The sequence below is a fragment of the Pezoporus wallicus genome, unplaced genomic scaffold, assembly GCF_028554395.1.
Source record: "Pezoporus wallicus isolate ANWC-B61680 ecotype Strahan unplaced genomic scaffold, APGP_CSIRO_Pwel_v1 contig_229, whole genome shotgun sequence".
Taxonomy (NCBI): Eukaryota; Metazoa; Chordata; class Aves; order Psittaciformes; family Psittacidae; genus Pezoporus; species Pezoporus wallicus.
The window spans coordinates 2,267,737-2,294,918 of NW_026638360.1; the positions used below are offsets into that span (position 1 = coordinate 2,267,737).

At 38.6% G+C, this 27,182-nt stretch overlaps 1 long non-coding RNA gene across 2 annotated transcripts in view; it reads left to right on the plus strand.

The window, feature by feature from the left end:
* The window catches only part of LOC130599762 (uncharacterized), a 105,039-nt gene that overhangs the window by 24,208 nt on the left and 53,649 nt on the right, over positions 1 to 27,182 (plus strand). For both annotated transcript variants that reach the window (XR_008972305.1, XR_008972304.1), the window contains exon 2: positions 21,709 to 21,823. This is a non-coding gene — a long non-coding RNA (uncharacterized LOC130599762). The remainder of the gene's footprint in view (positions 1 to 21,708; positions 21,824 to 27,182) is intronic.

Sequence of the window (27,182 nt, forward strand, 5' to 3'; positions counted from 1 at the left end):
CCTCTGTTTCACAGAAGGGACAGGCTGTTTATCAACAGCCTTTTATGGTGCCTTTGAAAGGGCTCTGGACCCAGCTATCCCATTCTAAACAGATTTAGCTTGATCACAATGAAACCTTCAGGAGAGGGTGGTAGTGCTTTCAAATTCCATATAAATGATAGTTCTACCTGCAAAGTGGCCATAAAAGCAGCAGGCAGGAACTTTATAAGTTGTGGTGTGTCAGTTACTTTCCTGTTAAGAATACAGTATAAGCAAGTTAAATTTGGTTTTGTTTTCCCCAATCCGTCAGTTCTGCATACTCAAGCTGACGATCAAGCAAAGTTCTTCTCATGCACAATAACCTTGAACGAAGAATCCCCTGAACGAATTGATTCACTGACACTTGGGCATTTTATTTCCTGTCAGCATGTTTTGCACAGCCAGTGCAGACAAGAACTTAGCAAAAAATAATGATATACAAGAAAATGTTGAACCTGGTTTACTGTCAGCACGTCTCTGCTGGGCTTGCATACCAAAGAAAACAGTTAAAACATCAGCTTTAAAAGCAAGCTCGTAGCTATGACTTCAAATACACATCAATAATATGCCTAGTAGGCGGTAATTTTACCATTGGAGTGGGAGATGTTAGAAAGTCTCCTCAGTGCAGCTTTTGCAGTAGCTAGGACTGAATGCAACTGTCTTTCACATTTATTTTCTCTTCCCTTTGCTGTACACTTGCTGCGCCTTCTCATTGCTCAACCCCTTTTCCAGGGCAAAGAAGCGTCCAGGCCTTGGGAAGAGATAATTAGACAGTTAGTTTAGTTTTGTTCTTTGAGAAACGGTGTATATTTTAGTCCCGCTTGTTTTCATCTGCTTCCGGCCTTAGAAAACTGGAAAGTTTTATATGCGTTGTGCATAGGTAATAGCATGGTGTTCTCTGTCTGATACAATAAGCAGTTATTTTAAATTGAAAGCAACAAACTGATACATGCTACTTAAAGAATGAAAAAAATATATTGTATAAAGCACTTTACCATATGACATGTTTTCTATCCAAACCAGGGGGCCAAGAAAAAGTTGATCTTCCTTTGGAACACAGGTTGGGGATCCCTGCCTGTATCAGGTCAATATTAAAATACTCACAAAATATAATCACAAATATGTGTGAATATTCACATATTCACAAAAGGAGTGATCTCCCCCCTTTTCTTTGTTCATACAAAAAAACATACAATAGTACCTGCAATCAGTATTTCCTTTTATTGTACTGCTACCTGCTTTTCATAATAGTTAATGGAATAATATTACACACCTCTAACCTAGTAGCAAGGAAACACCCATAAATTCTGCTTTGATGAAAGACTGCTATGCAACATGTAGTATCTGCGAGACATCTATGTTGTACCCACTCACATCCAGAAGTCAGCCAATCCTTTATGCCCAAGTGATTACTTTCAGTGTCAAATGAAACCGTCTTTCCTCCTTCTCCAGATGCCTGAATTTTTGAGCTTACTGACTTTTTGCAGAAAAGGGGATCAAAATAAATATGGTGGTAAATATCTCTAACTCCATCCACATCAATAACTTCAGATCTAAAGATGAAGAGCTTTAAATGTATTTGCACAAAGATTCTTTCATCATTATACCGATCTGCAAGAAATGAAATATGTACTAGTGTCAACACTGCAGAACTTTATAAACGTACTCAAAGATTAAATTGTCATTTAATAGCAAATAATCCAAACATTTGCTAACATAGTCAACACAGGACTTTTTAAAACAGACATTCTTATTTATGGATGGGGCAGTTTAAAAAATATTTAACTGTTCTTTAGTTAACATTTAGAATATATTCTTAAACATCTTTGAATATTTTTAAATTGAGGAGAATTTTAAGTAAAATTTATCTGTAAATATTTTTTATGTTCCTAGTGTTGCATACAAATATGTGTGCCTGAAAATAAAAAACAAATTGCCTACAGAAAACTGTTACCAAAGCTCACGCAGCAGAAATATTAAATATTAATAAATATATCAATTTTAGTACAAATTGACGGTACTTTGTGAGAAACTTGTGTGTTACTTACTGTAATATGTTATTTGAACATGACATGCTGCACTGTACATCAGGAGGGATACCGCCATCTGTCTGTCTAGCTCTGAGGTAAATGGTGATTAACAAAATCTTTAAGGGAAGGGGTTTGAAGTGGTGGTGTTCTGATTCAACGTTATGTTCATATTTATTTAAAACCTCCAGATCAACTCCAGATGTTTGCTGTTTCCTTCCACCCTTTCGTAATACCCTCCAAAAAATACAGTATCATTGTAATAACACGTTTTTAGTAGAACAGGTGAAGTGATGGGGCAGAAGCACCATGGCTTGCAGAGCTGGACACAGCTTTATGGTTTAAACTAAAGTAAGCATTAGTTTTTCTAGAAAGACAGAAGCACTCAGTAAAATATGATCACAGTGTTCTCAGACTTTCAGCAAAGTGCTAGAGAGCTAGTTCATATGTGAGCAGCAAGTTACACTGTTTTACAAGCCTTTAACAATTCTGTTAACGATGTGCATGTACAGGTCATGTACCTGATGAATATACCTAGGAATATCTCTACATGGATTTATTTTTTTTTCCTCCAAAATAGGTATGTAGAATAAAGCATCTGAACTGCGTAACTGTCTTCCATTGCCCCTTGGATGTGATTCATATCTTCAGTGAGAACTCTGGGGATGTCAAGACTTCAGCCTTTGGCTTATTTGTCCAGGCCATGTGGACCATGAAAGCCAAAGGGTGTAAGCTGACTCATGTTCAAACTCCTCAGGGACTAATTCTCCAAAGCAGGCTCAGACAAAGTCACTTCAGCTGAACGACAAAGTACAAGGAGGGCAAGGGACAGCTTCTGCCCTGAGGCACACCAGGACATGATTTTTTTGAGTGGTTTTGCAGGTCAGAATGCCAAAAGTACACCAGGTAGGGTTTAGGGCACCATGCAGAGGGGTTGCACAAGAGCCCAGGGGTTGCTGGGGTGGTGCTAACACTGCCTCAAGCACAGGGACCACCCACAGAGCAGGACCCATCCTTTGTTTATAACCCCACAAAACCACATAGGAACTCTTCTCCCTAGAAAGCAGGGCTTTCTCAGCCCCTCTTGGTCTCGTGTATTCAGAAGAGGAAGATAAAGCAATTGTTGGCTTTAGATGCACATAACACATTAATACAGAGTATAAACATGTATAAATAAAAGTCCTAGAGTTTTCATTTTGATGCACAGCAGTAGCTTATGTTTCTCTCAAGGCATTGCCTAAAGCATGAAATCTAGCACAGCGGCAGGATAGAATACTTGAATTTCCATGGGTATTTTAAATACCATGACTTCCCTTCACAAATTCTTCTTGCAAGTATAGGCATTTTGGATGTGTAACTAAGAAAACCAAGCGAGAATTTGGTCTAACCTTTTATTTGTACCAGATAGTTCGGACATATTTTATTAGCTGTTAAAATCATCTAGCTCATGCAACATTTCTACTGTTACGAGCTGAAAACACACTTGGCAAGATTCTTGTAAGGAGAAAGCAATATACTTTATACTTTCTCACTTTTGGTTTATCATGGGCTGGGTGTTTCAGTCACTTCTTGTATACATCTATGGCTTCTGTGATTGTAATTGGGCTTATATTTGTTTTCATCTTCAATACAGAAAAAAAATGATAAGCAGGGCTATCATTTCAAGCTTGTAACCAAAAGTGTTTCTGTTTTTTATTTTATTAGTACTATTTTGATTTAATATCATACTAATAAAAAAAGTCTCTACCACTCAGGAAAATGTGGAGTAAGAAAACACAGTATTCCAGTTGAAGGAATTTTAGATGAGTGTTTCTTTTGCTTTGTTTTCCAACTACAGTGGCTCTAATGGCAGTGGTAGAAGTGTTAACACATTGGCTCAATATCCAAAGTACTTCTACTCTTCTAGTCCATTTTTCATTATTGAATAGATGAACAGGGAAAAGGAAGAATACGGAACAGAAAGAAAAGAAGCCTTCAGAGACCTGAAAGACGAGTTTAAATTTGCTTGTTCTCATTTAAAAATTAAATTTGCAAGATGATAAACCCATAATTGTTAACTCATGGTAGTTTCAGATTTGGCACAGTCCTTCAAGTACTGTGCACAGCTCAGGAAGGTTCTGTGTCTTATTTTGGAAGTGCCCACTTGAGACATAGACTAACTAAACTAGAATATAGAACATACATTATTTAACACACACATTCAAAAAGACACGTTACCGGGGAATGCATTTTGTCCAGGATTGTGGCAACTACAGCAAGTTATAGCAACTGAAGACTTCTGGAACAGATAAAGGGCCCCTAAAAGGCTTCCTCTGTAGTAGCTTTTGATTGTTGTGGAGAGCTGCTGCTGAGAACAGGTCTATGCTCTCTGGCCAGAGCTGTGAAGGTCTGACCAACCCCAAGGGAGAACCTCAGCTGTTTGACTCCTGAAGGAGGCTTCAGGCTAAGGGTATGCAAATAATATGAGCTACTTAGCACCTCCTAGGCAGGTTTGGACTACACGCTTAAGGGCATTATAAAGGAATTGCGCCATCCCCAAATTCTCAGTAGAAAAGAAATCCCTAGCTTAGGTGAGATTTGCAAATTGGCATTGCTGATCCACTTTAAAGCAGGCTGGATTTATTAAGACCAATTTTCAGCCCAGCCAGATATTCATACAGAAGATAGATTTATAGAAAAGATATGATTGATGAATTACTATTTCCTTTATGAAGTTATATCAATTAGTGCCATTGCTTGAGAAAAGAAGAAACCTGCATCTGAGCATTTCACAGAATCATAGAATAGTTAGGGTTGGAAGGGACCTTAAGATACTGTCTGTCTAGCCAACAGAAAAAGACAGAATACAAATCTTCTTACCTGATTTAGACAATTTATTTTCAGATATAAATCACTCTATCCTTGAAGGACAACTGAATATAAATGGAGTGCAAAAAGAAACCACACCCTAGTTTACAGACGTTTGCATTACATGAACCCAAACAGTAGCAAAGCTGGTGAAGGGTCTAGAGCACAAGTCTTGGGAGGAGCAGCTGAGGGAACTGAGGTTGTTTAGTGTGCAGAAAAAGAAGGTTCAGGGGAGACCTTAGCCCTTTGTACAGCTACCTGAAAGGAGGTTGTAGTGAGGTGGGTAATGGTCTCTTTTCTGACAAAATAAATGATAGGACAAGAGGAAACAGACTGAAGTTGCACCAAGAGAGGTTTAGATGAGATACTAGGAAAAATGTCTTCACTGAAAGGGTTGTTTGTCAAGCTTTGGAAACGGGCTGCACAAGGAAGTGTTTGAGTCACCATCCCTGGAAGTATGAAGAGGCATGTAGACGTACTAAGGAACATGGTTTACTGGTGGACTTGGCAGTGTTATATTAATCATAGAATCATAGTGGTTGGACTTGATCTTAAGGGTCTTTTCCAACCTAAATGATTATATATATATATATATATCTACATTTAACCAAACTAATCTCTTCACTGGAATTTTTCAGGCCATGCTGCTGAATTTAGTATCAGAAGTAGAAACTGCTTTTAAATGGGTGGATTAAAATAGTTTAAAAATTATGGCCCTCTCAGTACTGTGTCACTTGAAATGCTGTGTTAAGTTTTCCAAGTAAAGGGACTCTCTTACAGTAAAAATATTCTCTGTCAGATTGAGTTGGCTCAGGACACTAAAAGCAGGATGGAAATCTTTATAGCTGATTCACAGAAGATTTATTCATCCTAAATGCATTAAAAAAAAAAAAAAAATCAAAACAAAAAGCTCATTTCAGGGAAACATAACATGAGACATAAAAACGATGCTGCGCATAAAGGATGTCTGGCTGGCTGTGATTCTGAAAAGCTTTTAATTTTACCATGTATTCTCTTCCAGATATAAAGATTGCTCAGCCATGCTGCTGTGATTTTTTTTTTTTTAGCTTTTAGCCTTACAAGATTAATTAGCTGTTCATCAACCAAGATGCATATATAACATATTTCAAGAAAGATGATATTGCTGCTATGACAGCTGTTAAATAAGAGGTTCCTGACATTTTATATTTGTTGGAGCTCATCTTTTTATTGCTTAGCTTCCGTTTTATTGAGCAAATAGTCTTTACTTGTATTAACCTTTCAATAAATCCTACAAGAAATTGTTGACACACCAAACAATTCTTGCACAGCATTTCTCTTCAGTATAAACTTCTCATTTTGGCACTTCAGATACGTTTGAATTTGTATGCAGCAATTTATTCTCTAGTTTTCTGTGAATTTGAATTTGTAATTCTTTGGTAAAACTCCTAAATGTTCAGGTAAACTTTTTTTCACAAGGCTCTGATTAATACATAAAAGTTTTGCAAGTCTGAGTGCTGTGTTCAATTACCTTAGTTCTGCCTGTTTTGTTTCACTTCTAACTTTAATCCAAAACAGTGGATATTTTGAAACCACATGAGGGCTCGTCAGTCTGCTGTAAACCAAGACACCAGCCTACATTAACCATGACCATGCTCTTCACATTTCACATTCTGGGGCACATTTCAGGCTTTATATATCACTTGGGAAAGTTTGGAGGTTGTATTTGATCAATGAAGGATTCACCCTTTTTTCCCCCCCCCTCACATACGACCTTGCAGAATGCTGCCCACATCTCTTGGGTATCTATGCCAATAAGCAATAGCATGTTCTCATCATAAAAATAAGAAGGCATTTTACAGTATATGAGATGTTATTGATCTTTAATCATACAACTACAAGAATTCTTACTATTCCCATGGAGATCAAGTACTGAAGATGGCTATAAAGAGGAAAATCAGGATATACTGTTCAAACAGCATATGGCTGTGAGCTGTTAGCAGGATGAAGAGATGCAAAAAGCTAATGACATCTTAAGATATCATTCCCCTGGTGAATGGAAACTTCCTCTTCCCCTGGTGACCTCCAAGATAGCTTTGGAACAGAAAGAGAAGACGGTCCTTTTGAAAAGCTTCACTGATACACTGTTTGAATTACTTTTTGGTTATTTACGTTCTGAAAATCACTCACGTAAGCTACAAAGGGTACAGAGGAAGAATAGAAAGATGATTAAGGGAATGGATAAAACACAGTTAAGAAGGGACAAATATGAAAGTAAGAGATGCTTCAAAGGTAACATCAGTAACGGTTCAAGTAAATACAAACTGGTATACAAGTAAATACAACTGAATGTAGAACTTGGGGGTAGAAAGTGCTTTCACACTTACCAGCATGAAAATCTAGATCGGCCTTCAAGCCAAAGCAGCTGAGACAAGGAACTGGCACAGTTTTTAAACAGAGTTTGATCACTTTATGCAGGGATTGCTGCAAACAGAAAAACAAGTCTGTGCTACAGGTCCTTGAATTGCTGGAGCAGTGGTACAGCCAAAAAAATTTACTTGCATGACACCCATACTGTATTAAACATCTGCATTAGAATTTCTTTTGGTTACCTACCAAGAGCAAAGAAGGTTGTTTTTTTTTTTTGCCTATGACACATAATTCGTTTTCCAATTTTCTTATCTCCTTCCTCTGAATCCTGTGAGATTAAATCTAGAATGTCTTTCAGCATTCAACTTTATTGCCCCAAAGTTTGCCCCATCAGTTGGCTGCAGCAAGAGACAGGCTGCAAGTAGCATGTACCAGCTTGCCTACCAGAATTCAGTTCCCAGGGCTAGGGCAGCAATTGCTCTCCAATTCCCTCAGCCTAAGCCAAACCACCTCAGCCCAAGATGAAGAAAGCAAAAAGATGAACAAAAAAATAAAACCCAACAAAACCACACAACAAACAAACCAGTCGCTTACCTTTAACATGAGACAACATTTTGGACCTTTGAACATTTCTCACATCATATTACCTATACTGCAAGTACTTAGAGCATTTGAAATACTCCCATTTGTCCATAGCATCTATCATTTTACCACATATAGCCTACGTCTGTAAGAGCATCATCAAACAATTCGTCCTGGACTGCTTGCAAACATGCAAAGTAGATGCTTTGCAGATCTTCTAAATCAGATACTTGTGGTCGAATTGCCTGTGCACACAGAAGGCTGGTATAAACCTCCCAAACCATTAATAGCACTTAAAAAAAATTTAATTCTGTAAAACAAATAACTGTAGATGTGGAACATATGTTTACGTAAGTGCTTTGAAACAGCAGTTGTGTTTTTCTGGAGTTGCCAGTATTTACCTTAGGCAGGAACATTTTTCAAGCTCTGTTTGAAACAATTGGCAGCAAGCCCTATAAAACTTACTTTGAGAATTAGATTGCTAAGGTACAGTAAAATGCCCAAATCAATTTCCCAATACTCTTCCAGCACAGAAACTAATTTGAACACCTCCTCCTTGACCAACAGCTCTCACTGACAACACAAACACTTACTGTTCAGAGAAAGCCAAGAAAATTTCTTCCTCTCCACTGAAAGGCTGATTGCTGGCCTTAGCCTCTTCCCTGCTTCCTGTTGGAAACTTCCCCTTCCCCTAATGGCCTCCAAACCCCACCTGGCCCCACCCAATTCCCCTCCCAGCCCATTCCATCACCTTTCTCTGCACTTGCCCACCATAAGGAGGGATGAGATTGATTCAGCTGTAGATGATCGACACCATCATGCTCCTTATCTGAGCCAACCACGCAGGGCAGGAGGGAAGGCATTTAGCATACTATTTTATCATCCCATTAATAATTAGGATTGGTTTTCCTGAACAAAACATGCTGCAAAATCAGTAGGTAGTGCTAACTATTATCATTTGTTTCATTTGCAGTGACAAGGCATTATGACCTACCTGCAGCTTTCCTGTAGTTCAGTTATTGTAGATACCACAGCTGTGATTTTTCAAGAATGGCCTTCGCGGCTTGGACGTGCTGCTGACAAAAATAAGATGTGAATTATGAGTTCTGCCATAGCCAGCTTTAAAGATTATGTCATTCCTCTGTTTTTGTTTACTAAGATCTGTGATCTCTGCTTTCAGTTGTATGTAATCACAATGCTTGCTGAAAGAGAAAGGAAATCTTGGGGATGTATGCAGGAGGGTTCCTTTTCAAAACAGGAATGGACCAAAGATGAAACCATCCTTACATATTAAATGCAGGGGTGAATTCTTCATAAGATCAGAATCAGTATGCTGATTGAAAGCAAAGTGAAAAGAAAAAAGAAGGGAAAAAAAGCTATATCTCTTATTTAATGTTTTTTCATGACAGTTTTCAAAAGTGTGATCTCCTTTAGCAGGGCGTTACTTCTGGAATGGTTTAAAACACATGGTGGAAGTTCCAGGTGTGTGAGTTACAATATAAGCTATCAAGGAAAACAATATATAGATACACACAAAACAGGAATATCACCTATTTAGTCATTTACATGGGGCTGTAGTACATGATGATTTCTCAAATATCAATCTCTGTAACATCAGAGAATAGTTTTTCTCATAGAATAGTATTTTTAGAGGCAATCATATACCAATTAGTATTGATTAAGATCTTAAAAGATGAAGTGCCATACCAGAAGCAACTCTCTTGAGTGAGAAATGGTGTAACATCTGGTCTATGAAGCGTCTTTCTGCTTAATGGGTTAAGTCAATCTAAGCACTTCAAAACCACCCTGCTAAGTAGGAAGCTGTCAGGATCCACTCATGTAGTCTCTTGTACCCTGCGGATACACCCAACATGTTTCTTTTCATACTTCCCAGTAGACTAGCAATGTAGCCCAAAACACTGATTTTAAACAAGCCAAGGATTTGTACCATATTACCCAATAGATCTCCTGTTTCCATGTGTTGCTGGTTACTTTTGGCTTCAAGATCACAAAATGTGCTCAAGATAGGGAATCTGAGGGAAGTTCTGAGTTAGGTACTCAGGTACACATAGTGGCAGGCCCTTCAGCTCTGAATTGTTCTTTTCCCCTTGAACAGCCACATCCTGTTGGAGATCAGCATGGTCGCTGCACATTGCAGTGTGTGTTCTTGGTGCATTTCCATCAGAAAAAAAAAAAAAAAAGAAAGGAATTTGGAAAATGAGAATGAAATCTCTACAGATCATAATCAATGGTAAGAATAGGGAAGGAGGTTAAGCAGGATCTTTCTTTCTTTGGGGAATGCAAGCTACCAACAGCCCTGGAGCTAACATCCAGCAAGTAAAAAAGAGCTGTCAACAAATGTCAGAGCTCTGAGCCCAGCCAGCCAAACTCCTTGAAGCAAGAGGCTGCAGAGCATGCTGATGCATTCAGTGTCCTGACAGAAAGTCTGACCCTTCTCTGGATAGAAAAGAAAGTCCGGGAGGGGAGGACATAGTAGAGAGTCAGTTCTCATAGATACATATATTGGAATGGTATGAGAAGACAAATCAGTTTATTTGGAGAAGAGTGAGATTATTAAGGAGGTTTGAACAGCATGTGCAGGGAAAAAAAAAGTTAATTATAAAAAAATTGAGGGGAAAAAGAAAAAAAAAGAGGAGGAAGTAAACAGATTCTAGTGTCAAAACCAGTAATTTGTTGGAAGAACATCAGGCAGCAGGTTGGACTGCATGCTGTGTGGAAAGCAATGAGGAAGAGAAGAGGAAAGAATAATAACAAAAAGCAGCAGAAGCTAATGGGATAAGATTCTGTGGAAACAAGACTAAGGAGTAGGAGATGCATATGTAAAAGTCTCTGCCATGTAAAGGTCTAAATGGGTGTAGGAGGAGAGCAGGGGGACTCATCCGTGTAAAATCTGACACCAATACTGTATTGTCCAAAGTTGTTGAAACCCCATCCTAAAGAAATCATGCTTTTACAGTGATAGTCGTATATAAACCTATAATCATTTCTTCTCTTCAGACCGTGAACCCTTCAAACAAATTCAGGATGAAGCTTTTTTAAATCATGATAGAAGTAAATACAACATTAGAAGGTGACTTTTAAAATAGATGTCACTTCTGTCCCTCTTCACTTGCTAATTCAAAAACCATTGTGAAACAGAATATAAAATGCTAGAGAAAAAGAGCTCTTTCCTAAAAGGTCATTACATCTTTGAAGATGTAAAGCCACTTCAGTTTTATGTAGTCCCAGTCACTCAGTAGGGTATCAGCAGTGAGAGACCTATTCTATTAACTGATATCCCTTCAGACTATACCAATACCCGAAACACTGAAAACCACTTATTTATGCTTTTATGTTTTACAGTTATCACAAAGAAAAGCCTTCCTTGGTTTGTAGGTCTTTGGCAACAAATTTCATCCAGCTTTGTAAGGAGATCTCTCCTGCAGATTCTTTAGTGAACCTGCAGGGCAGAGTAACGAATGCCAGGCCTTATTCATAGCTATGTAATCCTATTGACTGCTGAAGAGATAGTGACACATACAGTGGAGATCAAAAGAACTTAGAGACAGAGGCCTGTATCCCTAGAGACAAATGAACAGCAGAAGAAATGCTCTGAAGCATGAAACAGGCAAAAGTATAACTACAGAAACCAGGTAAAGCCAAAGTCTGACAGAGTTTGGTTTTTGGTGTTAATGAAGAGGTTAAACAGTCAAACAAAATCCTGCTAAACATGTGTGTTTCCTGCTGTTGCGTCCAAATGTTATTTAAATTCTGTTCTTAATTAGTTTTCAAGCTGCAGTATCGTGTCACCTGCACTATCAGTATCTTGTTTCTCCTTTTGTTCGAGCCACAAGCAACCCTGCTTTTATTGAGTGCTGGCTACTCTTGGTATTTCAATACTTCACTTATATACAAATATATGCATAGGTATAGAAGATATAGACATAGATAGAAATAGATACAAAGATATATACAGATATTGCACTTTCTTTGTGATCTGTGTTAGCCAGGGCCAGGGCACTTAAGCAGGTATCAGATCATGTATATTCTGGTATCAGATCATGTATATTCTGGTATCAGATCAATATGTATATTCTGTTACGTAAACATAACAGAAATCTGTAGTTTGTAGTATACTGTTTCTGAGAGGATATGACTTAAAGTCAGGATGTACACTGAAGACGGGAAGGACAGAGATGAAAAAAAGGAGCACTAGGAAACTGCATCTGGCTTTTGTCTCTTCCCTCACACATTTCTCCCTCACCATTCCTTCCAGTCTTTTTGATTCTCCTCGCTCTTAGCAGCCTCCCTTGAAAACTGCTTTTACTGGTGGCATCCAGCACTCACCCCTGCTTATACATACCCTCCTCCCAGTCTTTCCTGCATAGCTGGAGCCAGCTGCTCTGTTTTATTACCAACCCTTTCCTTAACCTGCCAAACAAAGGAGGCAAAAATAAACGTTAAGTGTTGAAACCCTGTTGTCAAGCTCTTTAACTGCAATCCTTGACTGAAGTTCAGCCTAAATCAGAGTGCAGTGGTATCTTCCACCTGCAAAAGCACCCATACGCCAGTGGCTTTTGTCAGCACAAGTCCTAAAGGTCCTGTAGCAACCAGTAATAAATCTAACTCTTCAGATCAGCTATAGGCATTCACTAAGCTGGCATTACAAGTTATATGCTCAGCTTCCAAGTATGCCAGTGCTGGAGCCCCATAAATCCTGTTTGGCTGCCACAGCAGTACAGAGTCACAGTGTGCAGGGAGTCACTGTTTCCCCTCCTATTCCCCATGCAACAGCCAGAGCAGCAAATGTGACTCTTCCCACTTCACCTTCCTTCCTGCCCCACTACTATCCTTCCCTCTGCGTCCTCCTCCCATGCCTTGGCCAGACCTGACTCATCCCTGGGTCAAAGACTTCATCTCCACCTCAGACAAACCGTGAGCATATTCTCTCTCAGTGTGTCCAGTACTAACCCCTGCAGAGACTTCTCCCACAGCATAAACCCTCTCTGGCACTAGCCTTCGAACATCCATGTGGGTCCTGTGGTATTTGGGGATGAACCCTACTTTCTCAAGCTCCTTAGGCACAAAGCATAAACCCAAAACTATCATTAACCACATTTTCAGCCATACACATAGCAATCCATGGCTAGTTATAAGCCGTTTGTTTCATCTTCACCATTTCACCTCCAAACTCTTCTTATCCTGCAGAATCCTCTATAATGAAGGTTATGGTTAAGCTGAGGGCTAGCAGGATCCCTCTGTCCAGCACTCTTTCATTGCTGCATCTCTTTGCTGTGCCCCTTGCTCCGGCAAAGTAGCTCAAGAATGGAAAGCCCAGTAAAGTAGGGGAAGATCCTGGCTCACCTTACTCCTTTCTACTCAAATAAGGCTAGTCCACTTTGTATTACAGTCCCCAGAAGTAGATCAGATGCTGTTGGAGATGGAGATGACAGCACTTGCCAGAGCCAGTCCCAAAACAGTCCCAGTCTTCATAGGAACCACTTTGGGGCCAGTGTCAGACCTCCTTTGCCTCTCATGAGGTAAGATACAGTGACAGCAACTATCAGGTCACACATTCTGAAAACACACAGCTAGGTGCCTAAGCCTTGACAAGTGCCATGTTGGCTAAAAGAAGCTTCAGACAACAAGGACCATCTTAAAACCCTAGAATCATTCCTGTTTACATTTCTTTGCTTACAGGATTTGCTATTGTAAGACTGCTGTTTTCCTCCTGAAAAGCCAGGCTTGCAGTCCTTCCCTAACTTGCCTGTCAGGATAATGTGATATCTGGTAGGACCTTACCACTTCTGGCTTCATGCTCCAATATTGGAAACTATTTTAAGAGGTGGGGGAAAAGTGTTTGAGAAAGGGAAGCAATACTCATGACTGACAAGTAAGCAGTTGTGTCTTCAGAAGCCAAGGGAGGAGTATGAGCCTGAGATTTCAGAGAGGAAAATAAGGACATGAAACACTTATTTGCCTTTTCATTATACATCCAGTTTTCTTAAATGTTTTTTTCTTTGAATATGAAACTCTGAGATATTCTACATATTGCCCTCTTACCTCACAGCTTTTATCTGACATGTTGCAGCATTAAGTCATTTGGCTTCAAATTCTTGAATTATCTATAAACAATAGCAGAAAATTTATGATGGAGTGAGTGTAATAGAATTCTCATTAAAAATACAAAATAAAATATTCTCTTAATCCCAAAGAAAATGTTGTATGGGCACTTACATATGATAGAATCATAGAATTGTTTGAGTTGGAAGGGACCTTAAAAGTTCATCCAGTTCCAACCCTCTGACACAGGCAGGGACACCTTCCACTAGAGCAGGTTGCTCCAAGCCCCATCCAACCTGGCCTTGAACACTGCCAGGGATAGGGCAGCCACAGCTTCTCTGGGCATCCTGTGCCAGTGTCTTACCACCCTCATAGTGAAGAATTTCTTCCTTATATGTAAGGATATAGATACATATTTTCAGTATAAAATTGATTTAGCTGATCTTCTGCATGAACACTATGTACTTAAAATCAATTTCATTTTTTCCATTTTAAATTTTTTTTTAGCTTATGTGCAAACTTCCATTCTACGTTAGCATCTGGTTTTGTAGAAAATGAAGTAAAAAGAAAGTAATGGTTTTCACAGTGGGGAAAATCTTCAGAAAAGACATTTAATAAATTCATTGGTCTTCCATCCAGTTTACTTTGGAATTTGCCAAGATGGCCTCAGGTGTGCACAGATACCCCCACCTACTCTAAGAAGGGTAAAAGATAATTTCTCTAGAGAGACTGATCTCATGAGTGTGTGGGCACACCTTTATTTAAGCTCAGAGAGACTGGATGAGGTGCAAGTGACCATCCTTAGCATTAAGAAGTTATCTAAGTTATCTATAGTGAAAGACAGCAGTGGAAAATTTCAAATCTTTCCACAGAGGACGGTCAGCAGACAGTGCAGCTATCTTGGCTGTCACAAGTGAGGTGGCCCACAGCAACTGCAGCAAATGACAAATAATGGAGTTTTTACTCATAGGAAGAGGCTAGCCATTAGCAGTTTTGCAACCTCTAGTTAGAGGTTGGGGGGATGAATGTTTTTGTCTAAGAATAAATAATAGCATCAGTGGTCTGTGACTTACAATGTAGTATAGTAATTACCATGCTGGATCAGATTTATACCTCATCTTTAATCAAAAACATGCATAACACTAAGCTGGCCACCCTGGGCTGGAGGAGGATAAGGAAGAGGAGAGCATTTTATGTATTTGGCTCTAGAGACTGAACACTAGAGCTCTAACACATCATTTTTTAAACTAAACAACGCTGTGAAGCATATGTACTTTTAATGGATAGAAAGATGTGGTTTAGTACACAATTATGTGAAAGACTTTGGAAAGCTTTTTCCTAAATATATCTTAATTCAGGCATAATCCAGACATCTTTACCTAAATATGTAGTCTCTCCATTTGATACGTTTTCTGTCCCCGATGTAAAAGAAGGCTGGCTGTTTCCCACTTCACCATCTTTCACGGAGAAATGCAATTACTTTTTTGCAGCTTTCAGGTACAAAGCAAAAATGACAAATGCACAGTATTTTCAAAATTCTCAGATTTCAATAGCATCAAAAATTAATTTCCTCATAAAAGAAGTCCTACTTTTTTCTTTATTTAACCACAGATTCTCTACAATGTTCTCAAATACATCAAGAAGAAAATGCCCTTTGTGCAGAAAATTAAAAAGTTATTTATCACTGCACATAAAAACATGCTTGAGATGGAAGCTCAGCCAGACTGCTGGCTCATTTTTCTAAACTGATGCAGGTCTTGGGTATAGTTTCGGACTGGAGTCCTGAAATGAAATGTAATTTAGCAGAATGGAGAGCAATTCTTTGGCTGCGTATCAGCATTAAGTAAATCTGTTTCATAAGGTAGCTCTGAAACTGGCATCCTTTGGGGCTGTATCCATCAGGGCCCAGTTTTGAAAATATTGAGTAGAAGCTGAGATTCTTAGATTGCCCGAATCATATCTTACCTTCCTTCCTTTTACAATGGCACTTGCCCTTACAAACATCCATTTTCTGTTAAGCATTATGAGTAGCAGAGGTGATTCTTTTCTGGTACATTCTTTCAACTTTGAGGAAACTGGTAAGAAATTGCTTTGGCTGAGGCAGAGCTGTTGCTCTGGCACATCCTGCTCCCGTACTACTCTCATACTCCTCCCTGTCAACAGCTTTTCACACTTGCTCCAATGCCCACCTAGCATTGCTGAAAAGCAGATCAGACAATGGAAAGAGCAATTCAAAGCAGTGAAAGATAATGTCCCAGGACTATTTATGCTAGGTTTACAGGCTGTTTATTTGCCTGCTCTAAAATAAAAATATAATCAGTACCATTAGTGCACCCCAGCTCTATCCATGGCTGTTTCTATGCCCTGTCAAGAATTTTTCCCCAGAAGATATTTGGACAGCAGCACCTGCATTGGCAAGAAAGGAGTTAAATAATATGAGCAGGATTCTGTAAGCTGCCATGGTGTCTAATATGCCAAACTCTGATAGTAAGTATGAACCAACAGAAAAGTTGTCTGTCTCCCAATCAGTTGCAAAGGCACTGATAAAGTTCACAGCAAGATTTCCTTTTTCTGGTAACTGTCTGTGTTAAGCCCTGCATCATCAATAGCTTTACATTAAAACAGAGTCACTCTTTCAGGGAAGTTTGAGCTATATGGTCACTTTGGTAAAAGAATATTATATCAGACTAAAATGCTACCTGCTTTAAAGCTATACCATTTTGATATGTAAAACATTGCTCATACTTAGTCTACCTATTTATACCAGCCAATAAAGGGCATATAAATTTTAAAATCCTAGGCCCTGTCCTCTGTCTGTTAATCCCTGCTTTTCCTCGCTAGAAATGCTCTGAGTGATTAAATGACAAAAAATAAATCATTTTATAACACAGCTTCCACCAAGAAATACTGGTGTGCATCCTAAGTTCAGATGATCAAGAGCCAGCATGTTACATCAAGTCTATTTAATGTAACCAAAGCTGTTATTTCCCTTTCATTCTGAGAAAACTGAGGGATTTGATTCTTTCCTTAACTAAATGACAGATAGTTTTCCAAATGACTTCGAAAAAAATGCTTGGAATGGGAGGGACAAGCAAAGATGTGGAACTTTGATTACAACTTTGTTAATAGATAGGTTACACAAGGAAGTAGTTACACTGCATATTTCCTTATTTTTATCAATTAAAAAAACCCTCATCCTTTCTATCTGAAAATTAACTTCAAGCTCTTTTTCAGTCTTAATTAAGAAATTGTCCTTTTCAGTTTCCTGATCTGTCGAGGTTTGACAGACAAGTCCTGAAAAGTTTTACGAAACTCTGGTTTTCATTACATGTCTGAAGATAATTAAATACCCTCTGGCTGTTTTTAAACTGCTGAGTCACCTGTTGCAAGGCCTGAAGATAGTAGGCTTTGAAAGAATATTTTTAAAAGCAGACAATAGGGCGTTTTAATGTTAACTTCTTTCCCCTTCTTATACAATTCACTGAGGAACATTCCATACAGGGAAGTGCGAAGCAATTCCGGCTTGCTTATTGTGTCTTATCTCCTTAGACTTCAACACATCAAAAAATGGTAGGGCTAGTAACACATCTTTCCAAGTAGTTCATGGCTTCACATGTTTTTAGGTTCTTCATGATACAACAATTATCTTCATGACAGGAAGTTCTCTTAGAGATGGTTAATCAATGCCTGGGACCTTAAATTCTTATAAGCATGTATCTATTACTTTGATTTCTGTTTGATAATTGATTTGTCCTGAAGCATAATAGGGTGACGTGTGCTGACATAATTTTGTTACATTGCTACTTAGGTTATGTAATTCTTTAATGTTATTAGTCATATTGCTCCCCATTGCTGACATTTAGTAACAGTAATGTTTGCAGATGGTTAGGGTTTGCATACATTACCATTACTATTTCCACATTCAGGGGAAACACTTGTATGGTATATGTGAGGATACAATACAGTAGTCAGAAGCTTGCAGTCTAATAGAAACAACAAAAAATCTGTTGAGGAGGAAGATACATACCCACAATGGCAATCTGGCTATTGTTGGAGTTTAGAAGTGATTCCTCTTTTCCTCTTTGCAACTTCTCCTTCTCTTGTGCTTTTTTGAAACAATTAACTTTGTGTAGAAACAGATCTTTAGGACCAATGTCCAATAAAGGAAGCAGTCTTTCAGCAGAAAACTTAGTCTTTCATCATGTTCAATGAAAAACAATTTTCCCTTGCCATAAGATAAAGACAGATGTGGAAGCCAGGCTAACTTCCTGGAGCAGCAGAGGAAGACACAAAGCATCTACACAGTCTGAATCAAGACAGGTAGGGCAATCTCATCTTTCTGCTTCTCATGCCCATCCCTCCTTTAAATCCTCATCTGCAATTAGTGATGATGTGTTCTAATCCTCTTCATACAAGCTATCAGAGGATTGTAACTTCATATGGGAAAAATCAGGGGAAGAAAAATTCAGAACAAAAATTCTTCTTCCTCATAAAAACATTCAAGAGAAAAGAAGGAAAAAACAAAAAAGCAGACAGACTGCACAGAAAGGTTTGTTTAGAACTGCATAACTTCAGAAAAACAAAGGGCTTTCAATTTATTGCTGTTCCTTTGTGGGCTTGAGATCTTGTTTGAGGGTTCAATTTATGCCTGCAAAATTAATTTCATACTGAAGTAGTCATACTTGTGAGTAGATACTATCCTCTTTAGGTAATAAAAGAAATCATTATAATAATCAGATTTGCTTCTGCAATCAAACAGTAGCTTAAAAATTGTCAACAAATATTACTCATGAAGACAATCCTACATTTTTAACCCTTCACTTGCTGTTCATTTTCATCTTTGTTGCTGCTTTCTTGTCCATTCAATAGCAAAGTTTTCTTTTTATTTCATGGCAATGAAAATTTGAAAGGAATTGTTTATTTATACACAGATTATATTATGTAATGCTGCATCCTCAGCTTCAAGCTCAGGAGGATTTATTGTACTCAGATAAATTAGGTTTTTTATTATTATTATGCCTGTACAGAATACACATATTTTGAACATATTTCTTTTCTTTCATTTGTGGCAGGGAGATTTTTTTGACATTTGAGCATAGGCTCTTCCTTTCTATTTTATGCATCTGCCCTCTGGTCATTGTCAACGCCTGCAGTCAGAGTAACAAATTCCTCTTTATTGCACTGTCAGTGTGCTGTCATTATTGTGGACTTTTTCTTCTCCTGGAAAGCTGTTTTGTAAGTTGTTTTTGTAAAGCTATACTACATATGTGTTTGGGATTTATAGGATTTTACCGATCCATCGTTTTCTGGGATATCCAACGCAACCCTCATAAATTTGAAATAAAAAAAGAGAATTTTCATCCAACTACGGCTAAAAGAAAGTGTCATTTCATATGAACTTCACCTGCTGGCTATGGAGGATCCTCCTTGGAGCTGTCTGTTCAGTTTCTGCACTGAACCTCTAGATCCAGGGTACTTTCAATTCAATTAAGCTGAAAACAATGGGAGATAAAAGAGCTACATCCATTGTGCTATATCATCAACAAGGACTCCCACAACCATCCTCCCTTCCCATCCAGACAAGATCTTCAGAAGAGTTCATAAGGCAGCTCGCAAATCTGCCTGCACAGGAATGCCTGACACCACTCCAAGCTGAATAACAAGTTGCAAATAGTTATCTCACTACCCAGGTGGCCTACAGATCCCCTTCAGAAGACATTCACTTCCCACCCAGACAAGAATGAAGTCAATGGATGGTGTGCCAACAATGAAATGCTTGACTCTATGTGCACACACATTTCAGAAATATTCCTTTTTGCATTAGAAGACCAGGAGAGATAAAGGGAACATAATTAGGAAGGGTCTGAGTGTAAAGAACAAGGTGCCCACAGACATGGTTGAGAGGAGGATGAAAACGTGAAGATGTAAAAGCTGGAAGGAAAGGAGGATGGGAAAAGGATAGACTGTAGGAGGAAGGCATGTATGAAAAGGACCTCAAGCCAAAAATAATCTGTAAGGTCTGTAGGTGGTACCTAGACATTCTGATACCTACAATTTCTTACCTTAGAATGAAACATAACATAGGAGATCTCAAACAGGAACTAAAACCAGTTTCCCATCCCTTCACCCCTTAAGATGGAAATCCATTTGAGTATTTTAAGATCACTCTAAAACTATTCTGGCGCTCATGCACTCTTGCATTCTCACGCAGAACAGTTATGCCACAAGTGGAGGATGTGTTGAGAGAAGAGAATGGACATTACACTAATAACTTCCAAGCAAAACCAGACAAGAGGGCTACTCTGCCTCTGCCTTGATAATTTCTTGGATGATACAAAAGTGATACAGCTGAGTATATCATTACTCACATCTTGAGTACTGCATATTCCTGTAGTAGGTCATGCTGGCCATTCTACCTTCTGTCCTTCCTGGCCTTGCCTAGAGAAATCTGCACTGCAAAGGAGAGCAGGGAAAAAGAGAGCACAGGCAGTCATTTTACTATTTAAACTCTATAATTACTGCCAGTAAGTTCCATTTTTAAGATTAATGCTCTGCACTGAGCAGGAAACTAATTTGTGAAAAATGTAAGTCTTATATCTAGCAGTGGCAGAGGTACAAAAGTACCTGAGAGCTTCTGCTTTTCCATGGTTTTTCAACATGTGCATGACTGATGTTACAACTCGTGATTTGCTGGGTGCCTACCTGGCAGGGAGTAATGAAACATGGACTTCCTCCCAAAGTTGCACTGACAGCCTCAAGAAACCACACCATTGACTACCCTAGCCTAGGCTGTAATGTCGAGTAGATGGTACAACCAGTAAGTCTGTAACGACGCTCAAAACCTGCCACAGTATACTTTGAGCTGTAAGAACTCATTTGGTACCAGATCACAGTCAAATGTTACTAGAATTATATTCTAGAATAATTACCATGTTATTCAATAATGTTTGCAAAAAATATTAGGTTTCATCTTTTTTCCCAGGAAATCAATGACCTTATTTAGTCACTTGGTACTCTTGTTGTTAACCCTTCTTACTGACTGCTCTTCCCCTTTGAAACAAGAACTGCTTTTGATAGCTGATTTTCTATGTTTTAAGCACAGTAGCCACTTAAATATTTTATACTTAAAATTAAATAAGCCTATTCTTGATAGAATGCTGCGTTTCTGCTTGTTACAGGCCACACTCTTTTGCAGTGTATTTCTTCTTTAGACAGTTGCTTACTGAGATTGCTAACTGACTTTAGTATTTTGATAACTCAAGAAGCAATGCCTTCCAATTCAAACAGCACATACTCTGGCATATTTATGTTTTTAGCTTAATAACATGAGGCCTAATACTGCAAAATGCCAAGTACCCTGGGCTCCCACTGCAGTTAATGGAAATTAACTGTTAGTACTTCAGAGTTGTACCCGAGTGCTAAAAGCATAAGATACACTAAAACTACTGGCTTCACTAAACAGCAAAGGCTTCCTCCTCCGTTTCCTTTTACTGACCATTTATCTTCAGGAAAAGCCAGGTCAGTTTTTTCCAATTTCTTGAGTTACTCAAGTAGAGCCAATTTCAAATTATCAAATCTGACAAGTTTTTTTGCTGGTCGTTAGCCTGTTACAGTGCATTTCAGACATTACCAGATATCCTTTTACACAAACTCTGTGGGGTTTTCCTGACACTGGCCTAGAAGCTTTTAAAGAATCCTTCCCAGTAAGTTGAAGATGTAAATTACATTTTAGGCGTTCTGAAAATTTTTTCCTTCCCCTGAAACAAAGATCTTTCATTGTCACTCACAGAGTCTACATTGATGTTTTTTCACTTTCTCTCAGGTTTTTGGCAGTATCCGGTATTGCTAAGGGATATTTAATTCCTACTTCCAGTCCAGTCCTTAGACTTCCTGGCACAGAGGCAGCTTTTCCAAGACTATTCCAAACACAGGAGATGGTGAGTTGCTTTCTACCCTCATACACAAAGATTCTACACTTGCGTTTGTAAGGGATGATCAAATTCATTTAGTTGGGTCTTTCATATGGGTTCTGCGAAGCATGTGGAATGGAGAGTTTTGCTGAGCTCTACAAGATTGACTTTTCCTTAAAGTAGTGCAAGAGGAGAGAAAAAGCTGAAGTAAAAGAGCAAGCAAACATAGCCAGTTGAAGGTTGACCTACGAGGTTACTGCAGGCTTAACAGAGCAATCTGCACATGGTGCAGTGGGAGGCTACAGACCAGCCAGGGAAAAGATGTCAAAGAGGACAATCAGCTTCAGAAAATGAGGGCAGTGGCCAATGGAGGGATGACTGAATAAATGCAGAATAGCACAGCCTGAGAAGTTCAGGCGCTGCAGGAGAAGCTAAGTCTGCACTCCTAGATCTGACTGACCTTCTACATGGCCTTGGACAGTTAAATACTCAACATCTACTTCAACTAAGGGGAAAAAAAACAATGGTGGCAATATAATGCTTCATTTCACAGATATATTTTAAAGACTTAACCTTTGTAAGACATTTTGAAGATGAAAAGCACAGCAGCACTCATTACTTTGCATAACCAAATTTCTCAGTGCCAAGCTGAACCTAAAATCTTTTGATGTCAGCTCATCACAGAGATATTTTGTGAGAAGATTTTTCTCACTTTTGTGTTGGCCTGTGATCATCTCATGCCACTGCATGCTTGGTTTTATTCCTGGTTTTGCTGTGTGCAGTTTTTCAAAGTGACTTTTCCCATAGGACATAACTGTAGACTTTTAACAACAACAAAGATTAAATCCCCAAAACTTGTTTCCCATAGCAATTCAAATACAACAGCTTATTGTTAACATTTCATAAAGTACTTACAACTGGTTTGAATACAAAAACATTTAAAAACAGAAGGCTAAAATGTCCTGCAACAGTAGCAAGAGATAAAATCAACATTTAATATCAAGACACCTGGATAATAAAGTAATAAGAAATAAATTGAAATCTTCAGCAGTCAATTGCCTGAGCGAGCTCACATGAAGTATGATTGCTCGTAAGTGGACCTGAAAATTGCACATGCTGAGAGAGACTAGAGCAATGTGCCACCATTTGACAGTCAAAGACATTCTTCCTGGGGTATTTAACCTCATTATTTTTTTTTGCTAGAAGAAGAAACGGACCCTCATGGCTTATGTTTTCACGTGTTCAGCACTCCTTACTCTGCCTGTATCTACACAAGTTCAGAGTCCTACCAACCCAGGATCATGTCTGCACTCTTGGTGCTGAAAGACTTGGCAAGGTGTGCTTTAAAAGTCTCTCTCACAGTGAGAGGCAAAGGCTACTCTGCTTGTAATAACAGAACAATTAAGAAGTGTCACTGCGCAACTGTAAAACTGATGAAAATAAAGTCATCTAATTGATTCATGGTAGCCTTAATGAAACATACAGATTTTAGTGAAAAATAAGTCAGAATGCAGGCCAGTTTCATTCAGCCCTTAAAAGCCCTTTCTGCTGCCATGAGGAATGCATACAGAAAGACAAAATTCCCAAACTTGCACAATTTTATACTTCTAAGTTGGATTTTACCTTGACCAGGAATTCCTCCAACTGTCATGTTAGAGGATGAATGAACCAGGTACCTGAGGTACCAGTTAAGTGGGAGCTCTTCTGATCAGCCCATTGCTGCCTAATTCAGCTTCTAAAAGGGGGACTAAAGATTTCATTGTAAATCAGGAGAAATACATTGCATATCTGTAATGAGACTCACGTAGCAAGACAGAAGAACTGTCAAGTCTTCAGGAAAACAGCAGGGTAGATGATATTCTTTGTCTCCAGCAGAGTTTCAGCCTGAAAGTTGCAAGCTAGACTGCATGAAACAAGTGCTCTAGTCCATACCTGGTTCAGCTATGAAAATTAGCAGTATCTGTATCAGCTGCAGGTAGGGAGTTAATGCCTCTCAGCATGGCTGTGCCTGTAATATAGAAAAAGGGAAGTTTTATGCTGTATCTGGGAAGTTCAGCAGAGTCAGGTGTGGAGAAAGTTTGTCTTTCCTTTTCTCTTGTCATTTTTAAAACCTACATTCTTTCTTACTATTTGCTGTTTTGTATCTAGTACAAGAGATATTTTTGCTATTTGTAGTTCTACTGTAATACCTGTGGTGACATTATAGAGGGAAATTGCCTGGTAGGAGAAAATGAAAAGGAAGTATAATCAGGGCTTTTTTCTTCCTCCTTTTTTCTTTGATGGAAATGGGTTTGCTGGCTGTACGCTGGTTTCTAAAAGATAATGACAGACTGGAAGCTTAAAGAAAACAGTTCTTGACAGCACACCAAACATTTTGTAATAGTTTGTGTCATATAAAGCACTTTCATACCATCTGTGCTCCAGCAGCAAAGGGTTGCTCTGTCCCAGGCAGAACCTTTTGTCTCTGCATAGGCAAAAGAGTCAATGGAGCCAAGTATCAGATTTATAAATTTTGTCTCATGCTGGATGTGTGTAGTGTCAGTTTCTTCTGTAAACCCTCTCTGTATTCCCAACTTCCTACAGTCTGTCAAGAGCTGCAGCACAGCTCAGCAGAAAGGCAGGGATGCAGAGAACCGTGAGTTCGGCTGTTATGTTAGTGCCACTTTTTGTTTAATACTGCCTTGACTTGCTGAAGAAAAGAAATAACATAAGCAAAAGAGGAAAAGCGAATGCAACTGAAAGGCAAGCGTGTGTCTCAGCGCTTGTTATGAGAGTCCCTTCTATTCTGGGGAAGGCAGGATATTTTAATGAGGAAAACAGCATTTTTTCAAGTATTTCTTTAAAAAAAAAAAAAGGCTTTCTAAAGACAGCTTACTCCTAAGAAAAAGATAAGTAACACATACACTATATGCAACTTAAATAAAGACCAGGAGGGAAATTAGAAATCAGAGTACCTTGATTATATTAAATTGCCTTCTTCAAGCAGTGGTGTTTGTCCTTATTAAATAATTGTATGTTTCTTAGTATTAGAAGAAGAGAAATCATTAATACTAACACTTACATAAGTAAAATAAAGGATTATTCCTTATAGCACTATCAGGCATGGTATTTGTGGCTGTAAAATCCCACATGCCTATGGCAATGGAAAAGTAACTCAGTTGTTAAAATTTTCTTTGATTTGAAAGAATTTTAAAAAAGAAGAAAATCTCTGAAAAGAGAGAAGAGCAGTAAGCCCTAAATGCAGCCTCTGATTTCAGTATTGTCGACTTTGAGGCTCAATACTTTTCTCATTATCATCACTGTTTCATGGATTTTCTAACTTTAATGAATTTCTATGCTCAGGCACAGAGCTATTTTCTTAGCTATCTTGCTTCACTATTCTGATAGAAGCAGTCTTTTAATTTAAAACATTATTATTAAAAGTAATGCTTGAAAGACTTATCTGAAAGATATATTGTTTTAGCAATAGTTGCAAATCAAAATGCAACTGTCTAGATACTCAATTATATATTTTAATGGAAGACTTTGAGTAAAGCTTAGGCAGAAAGAAAAAAAAGTACTTACCAGCATTTATCATTTAAATTATGAGCATATTTTAGACTATTCACATATTTCTTATACCTGAATAAGGTTGAGACTGAAGCTAGTTCAGTGGACAGCACTTAACTTGTGAAGTCTCTGCCCTTGGAATACGTTGCCTCAGCAGTATTCTAAAAGGGCAAGGTATTCTTGCATCTTTTCTCCAATGCATTAAAAACTAGCATCTTTCAACATCTGGTAGTCTTACATTACACCACTTAACTCTTTTGTAAGCCACATAAATATTTACCATCCTTTTGTCTTTGACAGTACTCCAGACTTTCTTCTTTTGTGATCTTACAGGGTACTACTCAAATACTGCTTAGGCTAAGGGTTGTTTATCAGAATTCACACTACATAATGCCTTCACTGGGACACACATCAGTCACTAAGCTGCCCGAATTATATTTGGTTTTACTTTTAGTTTTGGATCTTGTAGGGTTTTTTTCTGCACTCAATACAGCGCAGCTGATTGCAGGTTACTGAAAATCCTGAAGTTTACACAATAGTGGTTAGAGCGTCCTGCAGGCTCATGCTGACCAACAAGCTCACATGATACAAGTTCACCTGTACATCAGCTGAGAATATGCCATGGAGTTTAACACCTCCAGTGCTCCACGTACCTCAACCCTCAGCTCTGCAGAGTTGATGTGTTCTGCACTGCTCAAGCTCCTGGCAGCCACCTCGATCCAGAGACCTTTGTAATGCGGCAGAGGCGGCAGTGATCCGTGTAAGGCTGAGATCTGGGATAATTCATAAAATCAGAAAAGCATCTGGGCTCACAGAACCTTGTAAGCTACACAAGATGACTCTCTTAGACCTTCCAAAACAGGAATATAATGGAGATTTTAAGTGCTAGCCTATCAAGCTCACATATTGCTTCCCATGTAAAGAGAGCAAGTATGCTCTGAGACCTCAAGGTTGTAAAGTACTTAGCTTCCCTACATAAGCACTTTCAGTAAGACAGAGGCATCATCTCACTGTGTAACTGATTCATATGTAATATGCAACTTTTCTTTTACTGTTATTTGGTTTTGGCCACTATTACTTGCCTGTTGTCCATCTTTCTGTTTTATAGCAGGCTGCCAAATGAAAGCTAGCAACACTTACGTTCATATAGAAAGTCATCATGTAAATATTAGCATTTCCCTATTTGTAGGTGGCTCAACTAAAGTAATTGCCGGAGTTTGTAGACAGCAACAATGCTGGTAGGTGTATATTTTATCTCAGCACCGAACTAGAGTTCATTCCAGCTTCTTGGCTATCTGGTTTCTTCTCTGATATCTGTACCCCACTGTTTTAACACATGCACTGACCTAACCTTTTGACAGCTTAACAAGGAGGCATCATGATAGACAAAAGTTAGCATTTAAAATGAAATCTGAAATGCAAGATAGGCCTTACCTGCAGAAGGGTTTCATTTTGGCATAGTATTTGCCCTCATTAATGTAAAATATTGGCTTTAGCAGGGCTTTTGTTCAAATATTTTGGACTTCCCCTGACATTCACTCAAATCTTAGCAGCCTTGGCTACATTCAGAAGTACAGATAACTTAAAATTTGGTTTACTTTCATACAGCAGAGTTTTATCAAAATTCCTGCCTGCTAAATTTGACTTTGAGGTTGTTTTAATTATACTGGAACCTTCCAACTTAAAGTTAACAAATTCACTGAGATGCTGCACTTCAACCAGAAATTCCAGATAATTGGTGCAGACACTGAGGCAGAAGAAAGGGAGCTATCAGAATATTGTACTTAATGAAATTTCTACAATATATCTGCAAAGCTGACCTTTGCCAAGTGCTACT